Genomic DNA, 13,571 nt, shown 5'->3' with positions numbered 1-13,571 from the left:
TAAAATTCAGCAATGTGCAGGCAGTCATCAGCATTAGGCACCCATTTGCTTTGAAGCCCAGAACCTCCATGTCTTTATGATTTAGCTGAACCAACTTCAAAGCTGACAGGGCTAAATCACATCAGGGTACTCTCAGGGTGAAGCAAAAGTCCACACAGGAGCTCTACCTGGATACATTCCTGTGCGAGCAAGTCTGCAGTTGAATATTCAGCTTTAGAAACTAGATCTCCACACCACACACACACAGAGAAATTAAAGTTGATTTGCTGACATGGCATCTGAGTTTCTAACAGATATTTACCTGAATTACAACAGCACTGTGTAATTATGCATAAATAAGGGCCTTTTTCTGGAGGGGAGGAAAGTTTTATCAGTTCTGAACCATATGCAATTGCGTGTCTAATCTCTGCCTGCAATTATTTCAAATGCAGATCCAGATGATAGCATTTATATTCATTCTGAGATTCATTGAGTTTGAGGCCAGAAGGGATCATTATACCATCTGGCCTGACCTCCTGGATGCCACAGACCATTACATTTTCCCAATTACCTCTATATCGAGCCCTGTAACATGTGTTTGACTAAAGCATAACTATTTTTGACTAAAGCTTATCTCCCAGTAAGGCACCTAGTCTTGATTTGAGGCCATCAAGAGGAGAGAATCCACCACTTTGTGAGTACTTTGTTCCAATGGCTAAGCACACTCACCATTAAAAATGTAGGTCATGTTTCCAATTTGAATGTGTCTGGCTCCAGGCTCCGTCCACTGGATCTCATTACACTTTTCAGAGCTAAGTCAAAAAGCTCTTTGACACCCACTATTTTTTCCCCTGTGTAAGTGTTTATTCTCTGGAGACAAGTCACCTCTCAAGTATTTTGTTTTGGTTTTATCTAATAAGCTTTGATGAACTCTGAAAATTCGTAGGGCAAAATTGTTCTTGCAGTCCTTCTGTGTATTTTTATTTTGCCTGGTATCTATTTCAACAGTGCCCAGATGTTTTCCTTGGTGCCAATGAAGCACACAAGAAGCAGAGGCGTCTCTGCTGCCCTGGCAGCACATCCTGAGCTGCTTTCCTGTTAGGAACTTCTAGCCTATAATGAACTCTCTCCTCCCCAGTACCCAGCTGTAGGGTGAGGCAAATGACACTGTGCTGAAGGTTCGTAACTACAGAATTCAGAATGTACCAGTTGATCCCAATGGGAACAGTTTATTGTATAATACAGGTTTCTTTTATAACAGTCCTCACTTCATCATCCCATACTATCAATTTGTGGTGATGCACAAACCGCTTCCCTTGAAACCAAACATTGCTCATGGCAAAATAAAAATGTGCTCCTTGTCCAGCTAGAGTTTCTAATATTTTGGGATTCCAACCATAAGTCTACCTGTAATAGCACAAAGGGAAAATATATGAATGGGAGGTGTTAAGATTTTGGTTGATCATTAAACAAGTTTAAAGTAACTGTTTGAACAGATAGTTCAGTACAGCCCAGCAGGTATTCCCTCATTGCACTGGGATTTTTCATTTCATGAGTTGTTCAAAAGCTACTGTGGTGATATTCTGTTGGTCTCAGCACAGAGAAATACACACACATACTTGCACTGAATATTTTATGGAGATACCACACTAACTGTGGCCCTCATTGCATGATTGCTTCAGACACCAGGCTGTCACCAAATCTCAATAAGGGGAAAAACACAAACATATTCCGGTTATACTGATAGTTCTTGGAAAGTTTTGCCTCAGTATTTTGGGCACAGCTTGCTTTTCTCGCCTACATCACAGACTTCAGCAATAAGAAAAATTGTATTTCTGTACCAAAAAACCCAAAACGAAAAAACCCAGAACAGATATGTTCATGTACACACACACATGCATGTAGAGCTTATGCATTTTAAAATATCTATGTGTATTAAATTTCTTTTATTTTTCTGGCAGATCCTGAAAAATGCCTTCATTAAATGTTATCTTTCCTCACTGATGAAAGACTGCAATAGAGTTATTTTGCTTCAGTCCAAGCCAGAAACCTTGCATTGGACTCAATGTCAGGCAATACCATCTGCTCATAACCTACACAGATACTAAGATGACAGTAGTTCCAATCCTGTTCTGATTGAAATCAACAGCAGAGCTGCCCTGCTTCTAGTGAGAGCATGAGCCAGTGAAACTTCCATTGACAGACAACAGGAAACGTGGGGTTTTTTGGAGAGCAGCAATCTTTAGGCAAGCACTACCCAGCATTCAAGCACAGATTAGCAGATCTGGCATCCCCAAGCAGGGCAGTGAAAGTCTGTGGGTGGACTAAACCCACGTCCTTTTAATTTCACTATTGATTACAGACTCAAATACACTGAGAGAAAAGAGCAAAAGAAATTGAGCTGGCCAAGACAACAACATTTACATGCCACAAGAGACTCTTACTCCTTGTATCACTGTCACAGCTCTGTGCATTTAAGGCCATTCCCTGAGGCAGATGAGGGTTTTTCAAAGGTTAGAAGCTAAGCAGATGAAGTCTGGCTGATGCAGAGGATCCACATAACTCTGGGTCAGTGCCTTCAGTCTGTACCAGATGGGTTCCCTCTGAGAGCCAGCACACTCCTGCAAGGGCCTGCAGGATGCCATTCCCTTAGCTGGCATGCCTTGGCAGCCCTGCTGGCTGGGCAGCCTTGTCCCAGGCACGGCTGAGCCCTCCATGTCAGAGGCAAGGTGAGCCAGAAGGACAACATGAGGAAGAGTGCATGGGATACAAACCTGTCAGAGCTCAAAAAGCATTTGGAACACTCTCAAACACATGGCGTGATTTTTGGGATTGTCCCCTGCAAAGCCAGAAATTGGACTCAATGATCTTTGTGGGTCCCTTCCAGCTCAGGATATTCTGTGATTTTGTGGTGGCTTACTACTGTATTTTAAGATAAATAAAACTGTGTCAGGCACAAAGACACACAATCTTCAAGGCTGAAAGCGAAGCCTCACCTTTGCCTCCCTTGATGTGTCTCTTGGCCTGTGGGTAACAAAATTTGAGATGGCAAAGGCCAATAGGGAGCGGAAAAAGCTAAAAGCACCAAAAATATCATCCTCCCTCATGTCAAAGGGGAAGTTTTATTTAGAGCTGAAACCTGCTGCTTGACTTGGCATAACATACCCATGAAAGGTTGGTAGCAGATCTGTGTAGGTGGCTCCCAAGTCTCAGCCTGGGTAGAAACCTCCCCTGAGGCTGCTGCCCTTGCAGGACTGGCTCCTTAAAAGTAGCTATAAAGTACTTTGAGTACTTGGGTCCTGTTTTATTTGTATGTAGCCATCATGGCTCGCATGAGGATGGTCTAAGTACCCTGACGGTGTTTGGGGACAGCATTTTCATCCTGACCTCCCTGCTTGGGTGAGACCACGTTGCCCTCTCCCTAGGACCGTAAATCTGCAAGTACTGACAGTCATTTTGCTGAGAACTGTCACCTAAAATACCACTGAAAACCCTCACTTGTAGAGGTACAAGGAAAATGTGTATGGAAAAATGAGAGATTAGATTGGTTAGATACTTTTTTTTTTTTTCCCAGTGCTTATCACAAATCCCCTCACAGCAAAAACATTAGCTGTGTCGGAACAATTTGCACTCAGGCTTTCCAACCTGTAGTTCAAAAAATGTAAACGTCAGGCCATTAAGATTTAATTGCTTTTTATATTCTCCGTGGAAGCTTTTACTATGAACTATTCATAAGCACGTTCAGGGTTGTCCAAAAAAAACCCATCAGGGCTTTGCATTCAGAGGAATGTGCTCAGGAACAACTTCAAGTACAATGACCTGCCCTGGGAGAGACCCCAGCCCTCTGGTCTGGGGCAATCCAGTGGCAATGGGACCCTAAGGGACCACTCTGGTGCCAGGTGAGCAAACAGTGCCAGCCCTGTGGGCTGTAGAACGCACATCATTCTGCGCTGCTAAATGTACGTGTTTGACTCAATTTCCTGCTCTTGTTTGATAGATAAAGCAGGCAGAAATCTCTGACCTGAATTCTTTTCCTACCTTAGAGAGCTTCTCACCAAATATGAAGGGGTTTTCCCCCACCGGATATTGTACTGCAAACTTTAAAGTAAAATACAATTCTGATTTCAGTTTCATGTAATTAGTCTTTTACATAAATACTTCCTTAAATACTTTCCTTCTTGTGTTGTTGAATCACTTTCTTTATTGTTCTTCCTGCAATATTTTCACCTAAAATTTCTAAGAGACAACAGAATAAATCTGGCAGACTTTAGGGCATTCTATTTTCATAACTTCTCCAAAATTTTCTCTGTTTTTACGAAAATTTCAGCAAAGTAAACCTAACTTCTATATTCTATGATAACATGTACATACTTTAACTGAAAAACTACTGAGCAAATACTGAGTGAAAAAAAGGGAAAACTAATAAATGGCAAGAAATGAGTGAATTCTAGGTAGCATGCTGCATTTCATAGAGAGAGGGGACAGTCACTGAATAAAAACAAAATATGCTTTTTCTTTTACTAAGCCATGTCCTGACTACAGCCCAGTGGAAATGTTTCTCTTAACTCCCAGATAGTTGAGGTCAGATAATTTCATGGAGTGCCACACTTTTAGCCCATTCCTTTCTTATCAGTTTTACCCCCTGGAACAAGCCACACCTTGCATTCATAAGGATATATAAATGCCCCCAATTTGATTAAAGTCCAACTAGCAACAATATAACCATAGGTTTGAAACCCCCTCCAATTCAGCATCTGGAACACAATTATCAGCCTTAATTTTCAAGAAGAACCAAGACTTTTTAAAAAAGTCCCCATATTCCTAACCAGTCACAAAAAGTTAAAAGCTTATGCAGATATGGTTATGTGCTTTCTTTACATGTGTTAAAATGTCATACTTCACTTCCAATAGCAAATCTAGGTAGGGACAAAGTATTTATAGCAACACCATTAAAAAAATCATAATCCATTTGTTCTACACAGTTGGTGCTCTATTAATGCAGTATATTTGCTGCTGCCTTGATTAGGGGAAATCTAATAACATGAAACTAGATCACTAATTTTTGAACTCCTACTTCTCAGTTTCCTTCACGGGGTAAAGAGCTGTTTTACTGAAACCTTTTTAAATTATATTCATTGAAAATTATACAGTAAAACTTGTTCAGCAGATTATTTCTTCATAGAGAAAGTGAGAAAGTGTGAAATTACCTAAGCCTAGAGCAGCATTGGGAACAATACAATGAGTCTTTAGTACTGCAATCCCACTCACCTGCTAGTAGAGATCACCATTTCTCCAGAAAATAGCCCCCACTAGTCTATAATGTGCATCAATCTTTTTATCACCCACAGGCAAGATTTGTTTCCTTCCCTTTGGTGCATTTTCCCTGGTAGCGCAAACTGCTTTTCCTCTGTCCCTCTTCCCCCCACCTTGAACATCACCTCCCACACCTTCACTGTGCTCTGCTCAGCTTCAAAGGAACAGAAACCTCCCAACAGCTGTAAGAAATAAAGTCAGTCCTCCAATAATAGCTCTTGGTCCATCTGAACTGGTGGCAATACTGCATTTATTCACTGTGTTCATGTTCCCTGCTGCTGTCCCCCTGGCAGGCCACATGTCCCACTGGGAGAGAGGCAGTCATCCTGAGCAGACAGAGGCAGGAGAGGGTGAGCAGAGCTCAGGAACCATTGTTTTCTCTAGTCCTACCTATTTTAATTTTTTTTTTTATTGTTCTGCTCCAAGCTCTGTCTAAGCACTACCAGCAAGTAAAGGCTGGTACATGGGAGAGGGTTTAATTTTGCAAGAGAACAAGTAGAACAGTGCTATCTCTCATGAATTAAAATATCCAACAAAACCAGTGCTGGGCACATGTCCCTTACCTTCCTGAGTATGTTTAGTGCAGTTAGAAAAAACAGAGCTCAAAATTGCATCCAGGGCAATGGAAAAAGATTGCTGTATCACCACAGACTGCAAAAGGAAAGCATTTTAGGTAAAAAAATTCTGACAAATATGTGTTGGAGAAATAGCTTCAGATCCTTCCATGAAAGATGTGAGACATAGTCTTGTATATACAGTTCTGCTTAAGTTGTATCTCACATACAGGCTTCAATCATCACACAGCACTTGTTTCCAGCACGCGTCATATGTGTGTCTAGGGCAGCTTCCAACAGGTACCTCAGAGCCACAAGCTCAGCCTGATTTTATAGCCTCATCTGCAGTGATCACCCTGCAAACCATGGCACTTTATATGAAGGCCGAGGAATTATTTCCACTATCAAACAACTTTATAACCTTGTTTAAAACATGATTTTGTTTAATTTCTTCCTCTTCACTTCAAACAGGTTTTTTGATCCTATTTTTTGTGCAGGTCTTTTCTAAAGATGATGAAGCACACTGCTGCAGCTCAAATACACAAGATTAGTCTGCCCTGGCTGCTGAGAGGTGCTAATCTCCAACATCCTCTTGATTGCCTGGCAGGATATGCAAGACAAAAGCACCTCAGGTTCCAGATCAACTACCAAAAAATTAATAGTGGCCCAAGTATTCTCCAAAAATTGGTAAGGTCAACAATCCCACCCTAAATGTGTCTTTCTTTTCTTGAAGCAGCAGTTTAGGACATAATTTGCTGACTACCATAACCATAATGTTATTTAAATTGAATTCCTTCTGATTGTAATTTACCACCAAAGTTTATTGAGCTTATTTTAACACCATAGTGGGAGATTAAAAATTAAACTATCATTTCAACTATTTTTATAAAGGTTACATTAGTACTTTTCATTTCTTTATTGCCTTACTGAATGTCAGGGTGCAGAGCACTCAGTGAAGCCTGACAGTGGCTAAGAGACATAAAGGTCATGCTGTGTGCATTTGCTTCAAAAGTTCAACCTTTGCTTTGCCTAGAAAACCTCTCACAAAATTACTGCCTACAACAAAAATAAATAAAACAGGAGATTGTTCACACCCAGAGCACCAGAGACACTGCAAGAAGCTCTGACCTGAGGAAACCCACCCATCCTCAGAATTGTCTCTCCGTTTTTGTTTCAGTGATGTTTTAAATTCAGACACAGGGCTCACCTCTGCCTACATGGAGCAACACGATCACAGCCTCTCATTGCAGCTGGAACATGAGGAGTTTGCAGAGCTCATTTTGCTTCCCAGAGCCCTGGGATTCTTCTGAGGGCCAGAACAATAATAAATATTAATATCATGCAAATTAATTAATAACAATAATAAAACATATGATGTGTGATTACATATTAGGTTATAACAGAAATTAATTGATATTAAAGAATGTGTCTGCTCTGGTCTTGCCCCAAGCACCCACACATGTCTCTTCATTGTCATTAGTGCACCTTAATATAATAATTTTAAAATTAATTTTAGACGTGCATCATCAGTTGAAAACATTTTTTGTCCACTTCAAAGGAACAAACATTTCATAGTAGGGTTTAAATTGAATTGAGACATTAAGTATTTGGTTAACAGGGCACTTAAACTTCATTAGAGGTTAGTGCATCACTTTTACTGCTGTTGCAGTGTTAATCTCAGGGCTCTTTTCAGGAGCTGCTCTGAAGTCATTACTCTCTGAAGACACTTAAAAATTCGGGATGTGAGCAGATGGAGAGCAGGGGAGTCATTTCTGACAGGACAAGGAAAGAAATGTTATGGGGTCCAAGCCCTGAGGGCAGAGGGGCCATTGCCACCACCCAACCACTCTTGGCACAGGGCACTGAGAGCCCTGGGGCAGCATGGCAGAGCCCAGCAACAAACCTGGGGCTTCCCAGGACGTGGCTTTAAAATAAAAAAGGCATTTGTGAAAGTGTTCATGCTGTGGAAGGTGTACAGGGTTGAGGCCCTGGGGCTCCTGCTTGGATGAGCTTTTTGTCACTTCTCCTCCTGCACAATCGCCACAGTTGTAACAGAGAGAAGAAGGCAGAAACAAAGGAAATTCTGCACAAGTGGCTGAGAAAAATGTCCAGCAAGGTGTAAAAAGCCACCCAGGGCCAGGCAGCATTTTGGCTGTTCAGCCTTGCTGTGCGCTGGGGCTGCCAGTCCATCTCCACCGTGTCCCCTGAGCGGTCCCACGCCTCGCTCGGTACATTCTGTGGCTTACTTCAGTTTATTTTAAATTCTGTTTCCCTGAGGTTTGACACAAACACAAAGGTGATCAACTGTAAATGTAAAGTGCTGCACGGCCCCGTGAAAACTGAGGAACCGCAGCTGTTAGCAGGTCCTGCTCGAGGCAGCCCAGGAGCCTCGTGCACCCCACCGTGCTCCAGCTGAGGCAGACTGGGCTGCTCTTGACGTTTGAGTGGTTTTCTCCTGTGGGGAGACTGTACAACGTTCAACATTTCTCATTATGCCTTTTTTTGGCTGTTGTTTTTATCTGGTTTATCTATTTTTCCTCCCTATGCTTCTACATAAGCTTTCCAGGGCCCTGGACACCTCTGTACATTACCACATACAAGGCCTGCAACTCTTGAATGTGCTTAAACTTGAGAAATTTATTCTTAATTTGAGATCTCATTTAAAACAAGACAATTTTTAGACCAAGAAGTCTTTCTTTTTGAATTTGCAATATATAAAAGTCCTATCAGTGAACCACTTGGGCCTAGTAGAAATGCACAAGCCAAAAAGCTACAGCTCTGAAGGTGCTTTTTCTCCTGTGCTATTTGTTCTTCATTACAACAACGCAAAAGACTGGAAATAAAAATGAATAAGACAAATTAGAGTCTGGTTAGCAAGGGAGATATAAGCTAATACCAGTCACTGTTGTACTTCCATATGCTGCTTAATGAATCAATGCTGGCAGGAAAAAAGATTGCTGGTGCCTGAGGCACTTAATAACAGTGTGTAACATAACATGCATTTCCCTTCAGGTGTCACTCTAAAAAGTTGGTATGGACAATTTCTGCTTCTAAAGTAATGAGAGCAGAGGGTGATGCTGTCAAGATGAGGAATTTTGGCAGCATTGTGTGAAACTGCACACAGGCAGGCAGTTTGTCAGGCACCTGGTCAGGACTTGGGGGCAGGAGGGTAACCCCGAGGCTGAAGGCAGGAGTGTCCTCCCCACCTGGGCACCACCGGAGACCTGGCACTGCCACCAGCTCCAGGGATGCCAGACAGGTTTAGAAATGAGCATGGGAGCTGCTTATGTGAGAGGTACTGAAAGCATCAGCTGCTCCCCTCAGAGCCCACAGAGCTGGAAACAAAGAGAACAAACATGAATGAAATGCAGTGCATGGAATGGCCTCCTGTCAGCAGAGATGTTGCAGGTGTTGCAACGCACAACTCACAGCTATTAGCATTAACCTGAAAAAACCCCTTGACATTCGGCTCCACCTTCATCACATCTCACATATTTCCTCCACCTTGGGCTGTTGGACTTTCCTTTGGCCTCTGCCTCGAGATTCTCCTGTACAAGTTTACCTGTGGCAGGAGCCACCATTCCTACTCATCTGTGGCTGCCTCCTGTAAGTCCAGGTCTGCTCTCCAAAGCATCCTCATTGGTATGAACAGTGTGTAACCAGCAGTGAAAAACTTTAGGATTCATTTTAGTGAAGTATGTAAGGTCTGAACTGTATTATCTCATCTGGCAATTAATACAATGAGGAGATCCTGTGCAGTGCAACAACAGCTATAAAATTGCCTCAGCTACATGGGATGCAGAGAGAAGAAATTACACTATATGATCATTATTATTTTGAGTTTTTTGACATTTGCTTCTGCTAAATTTTGTAACATGCTTCATGAACTTATTTCCTTTCAAAATGACTTCTTGGCAGAAAAAAATGGCATTAAAACTCTAAAATGGATGTCACGTCATTTCAGAATGAGTCAAGGTCAGCTAGTTCCTTTTTTAAGTACAAAACCCCACACTGCTCCCTGCCAGCTGGGGAGAAGCTGCCTGCATTCTTCTGTCTGCCACATTCCACGTCTGGGCAATGAGGGAAAACAAACAAGAGACAATGAGAGGGTGCAGCATGGTACCAGAAATACCAGCTGACCTGGTGTTGCAGGGGATCAGGTTTAAAGACTAATTTCTTAGGAGCTTCAGCGAGAGAATCTTAATCATATTGAGATGGCAAAGGAGCATTGCCCTGACACGAATCTCCAGTGCTCTTTCAAATATCCATGGTGACAGCAACTGCAGCCACTGGTTTGTGTCCTTTGACTATAAGCCAGTTTATACAATTAATAACGCATCCCTGCCCAATCAACAGAACGATCCGTCCTTGCCCCTAGGTACTAATCATGTGTCAAGACAATTAATTGCAGAGATGTGCTATGTGAGGAAGGTTGCCCTTAATGTAAAATGTGGCAATTCTTCTGAAGGACCCAAGGCAATGATTGTCTCAATATCCCTCCTTACAGTAACGCTGCCCTTTCTGAAAGAGAGAGGAGAACTTAGTCAACATGAGACCTAAAAACAAACCTTCCTCTGGGTCCAAGCCCACGGGATCCAGAGCACCCTGCCACCTCCTAAGCAGGATCACGCTCGTTAGCAAAGGTTACAATTTTCCACTTACATTGGATCAAAAGTCCCTGAATGGCTAAATTTAAATGCTGACCACCGCAAAGGATTTTTAAGAAGCTGGGGTTTTTTCTCCCACCAGCTTTCCTAGTTCACAAGAAGCATTTCCCTCAGAGAAGCCTGGTCTGGCACCAGGGAAGCCTTGCCATTGATTTTCACAGAAATATGATCAGATCTCCCAGCATTCACCATCCCATTAGAGTCATCATCTAATTGGATGCAGATGGGGGGAGTCAGCTGAGAGCCTGAGGACACAGGTTTGGGCATGGAAATGAGTCAGTATTGTCAAGGTACTCTTGTTTCACTTGGTCTGCTCTTCCTCTTCTTTCTCCAAGGGAAACGGGAAAATCAAACGGGTCTGCACAAGGAGGACCAAGTCCTCTCCAGTGACTCCCTCCTTGCTTCAGCCTCTTGACATCTGCTCTGGCACTGCTCCACACTGTCACCTGTCCAGGGACAGCCTTCTCAGGAGAGGGGGACAGCTCATATGACAATGATTAGACAAGGAGCAACCAGAACCTGTTTGCCCCATTCACAACCTGGTTGTTGTCAAGGTCCTTCCTTCTGGGTGGGAAGCAGTCCTTCAGCAAGAACCATGGCACAGCCTTGGTGACTGGTAGTCGTGATTTCCCCACTGCCTCACCTTGTCTCTTGATTTTTCACTTTGACTCATTGCTGCCAGTCATCCCTGTCATCAATAATAAGAGGTGCTGGGGCACATTTTACAAATGCGTGTGCTTAATCATCTTGATATCTGAGAGGAGCTATGTAGATAAGAAGAGCTTTTATCTCCTTTTCACAGTGGCAGTGTGAACTCACCAGGGCTGCACAGGATGACTGCAGCCACACAAGGTTCCAGCAGCAGTGTGCACCCCGTCGTGCAAAAAAAAGAGGAGAAAAGCCCTTCCAGTCTGCACCAGGTGGATTTAACCCCATGCACCACTTCAGGATCTGGTGAGTGCCACCAAATCTGTTTTTGTAGACTCAAGATAACCTTCCTCCACTTTGAGGTAGCTCTCCTTGGCTCATCCTTACCAGGAAAGGACACTGCCAGCCTTCCTGGCTACTTTGGTACCATTGCCATTGCAAGTCCACCCTGCCTGGAAAGTGTGGCTTTCCTCATCCCACTGCCAAAGGCCACCCATCCCCTCATCACTGGTTTGTTTCATGTACAACAAATTGTACTTATAACAGGAGAGTCCAGGCAGAATTCCCCTGAGAGTCTGAAATTACATTTCTCAGGATTTGACAATAAAACACCACTCGTGCTCTGCCTCTCATGTGTTCACCCTTTCAGTTAAGCTTCCATCCTGTGCTTAGAGAAATGAGTCATCTTCACCATCTCTCATGCATTCACATTCACAGTACCTTGCCTAAATCTTCAGTTTTTCACTATCACCTGAAATATATGCTCTTTAATATCTAATATTACTTTATGGGGAAAAACCACTAAAAATAAATTACAGTTATAACGAGAAGCTTCCAAATACTCTAATCCTAAAATGCACTCCTATAATAGCACAAGGGAATCTCCATGCTCAGTATTAAAAGGATTATTTTTCAGTGCATCCCCAGTTTCCCAGATACACACAGCTCTTCATTTCCACCTGAAAATTACTCCATAGATTAACAGAGAGACAAAACTCAATCAAGCATGTCTGTCATTGCGATTATGGCCTGGCTGTAAAGCAATTTCACAGAATGAGAGAGGACCATGATATACCTACCACAGCTTAAAAGCCTTCTTCATTGCACCAGATTTACATAACTTTATTCAGTGTTGTAGATTAAAGGTTCAGGAAAAATTCATATTTGCCCATAGGGATGGGAAATGAGCAAAGCGGTGACACTAGAGGTAGTTTATCTTTTGAATTGGGTTTTGCACCTGCAGAATCCCCCTCTTGGTTTTTGGCAACACCTTGTGGCTTGCACGGACCCAATAACTGTAAGGAACTATTTGAATATTTGAATTTTCTATCTAATAAAAAATAATAGTAAGTTGTGAAGATTGAATTAGAGACCTCAGTGTATTTTTGGTTTTGATTCAGGCTGTGGAGTTTGGTGGGGAAAATGTAGCCCTTAACTCTACACCAAGAAAATACACCAAGATCCTTGTGGTCTCTGCTTGAAGACCTTCCAGATTTACCACAGCATGCCTTCAAAAAACTGCCCCCAATGGCAATTTTAGAGCCATGTCTATCAATTCACATTGCCATGTACAGCCATTTGCAATTCTGACATGCCCTCAAATCCTAAACCTGACTTGAAATTTCTTCAAGCAGTTTCTGACAGTTTAAGTAGGAATTGTGGACTTTTGAAATGAGCACTGAAATTCTCACTCTTGCAAAAACACTACGTGACATGAGAGCTGACATGTCAACCATCCTGGCTCCAGAATGAGCATTCATGCTTGTTTTACTGGGAAATGAGCAGGTCTTCAAAAGCTCCTGCTGAGCCCCTGCACCTGCAGGAAACAAAACTCTCCAGCAGCCACAAGAACCTGCCCCAGTTCTGCAGAGCTGCTGGGTTCAGGTTGCTCTGGCCCAGGCAGAGCGTGGTTGGGTGATGCTGCACCATGCCTCTGAAAGAAAATGGGCACAAATCATAAAGTCATCGAATCATTTAGGTTGGGAAGGAGCCAAAGATCATTGGGTCCAACCATTAACCCACACTGCCAAGTCCACCACCAAACCACATCCCTAAGTCACAACAGAAGTCTCTCCACACTGGAAAATTTAATAATCTTTGAAAACTCAACATAACCAGCCCTGATTTGGTCAAATCAATGCAACCAAAGGTAGTGTGGATACTTTCAAAAACCTGATCACATTTTCTAAGGAATGGCTGAATAATGCTATTTTCAGAGAGAAAACCACAATGATTCTTGGCCGTGTGCAACTTGTTCCCATTGGGGCAAGGTAATAACCCAGGGCCAGGGCTGCCTCTCCAGGGTAGTTGGTCAGGGGTGCTGATTTTTGTTTCTTATTATGAAAACTCTCTTTTTCTTCTTCAATAGAAGATAGAAATTTGATGCCATCTCATCTTGTCTTTTTCCCTA

The 13,571-nt window shown here is 42.6% G+C and overlaps 1 protein-coding gene across 1 annotated transcript in view; it reads right to left on the bottom strand.

Annotated features, from left to right (window-relative positions):
- Positions 1 to 13,571, bottom strand: part of SH2D1A (SH2 domain containing 1A) — a 44,725-nt gene that overhangs the window by 30,066 nt on the left and 1,088 nt on the right. The window lies entirely within an intron of this gene.

Source organism: Geospiza fortis, unplaced genomic scaffold, assembly GCF_000277835.1.
Source record: "Geospiza fortis unplaced genomic scaffold, GeoFor_1.0 scaffold157, whole genome shotgun sequence".
NCBI lineage: Eukaryota > Metazoa > Chordata > Aves > Passeriformes > Thraupidae > Geospiza > Geospiza fortis.
The sequence above is the reverse complement of the archived record's forward strand: the minus strand, read 5'-3'. Positions and strand labels throughout refer to the sequence as shown.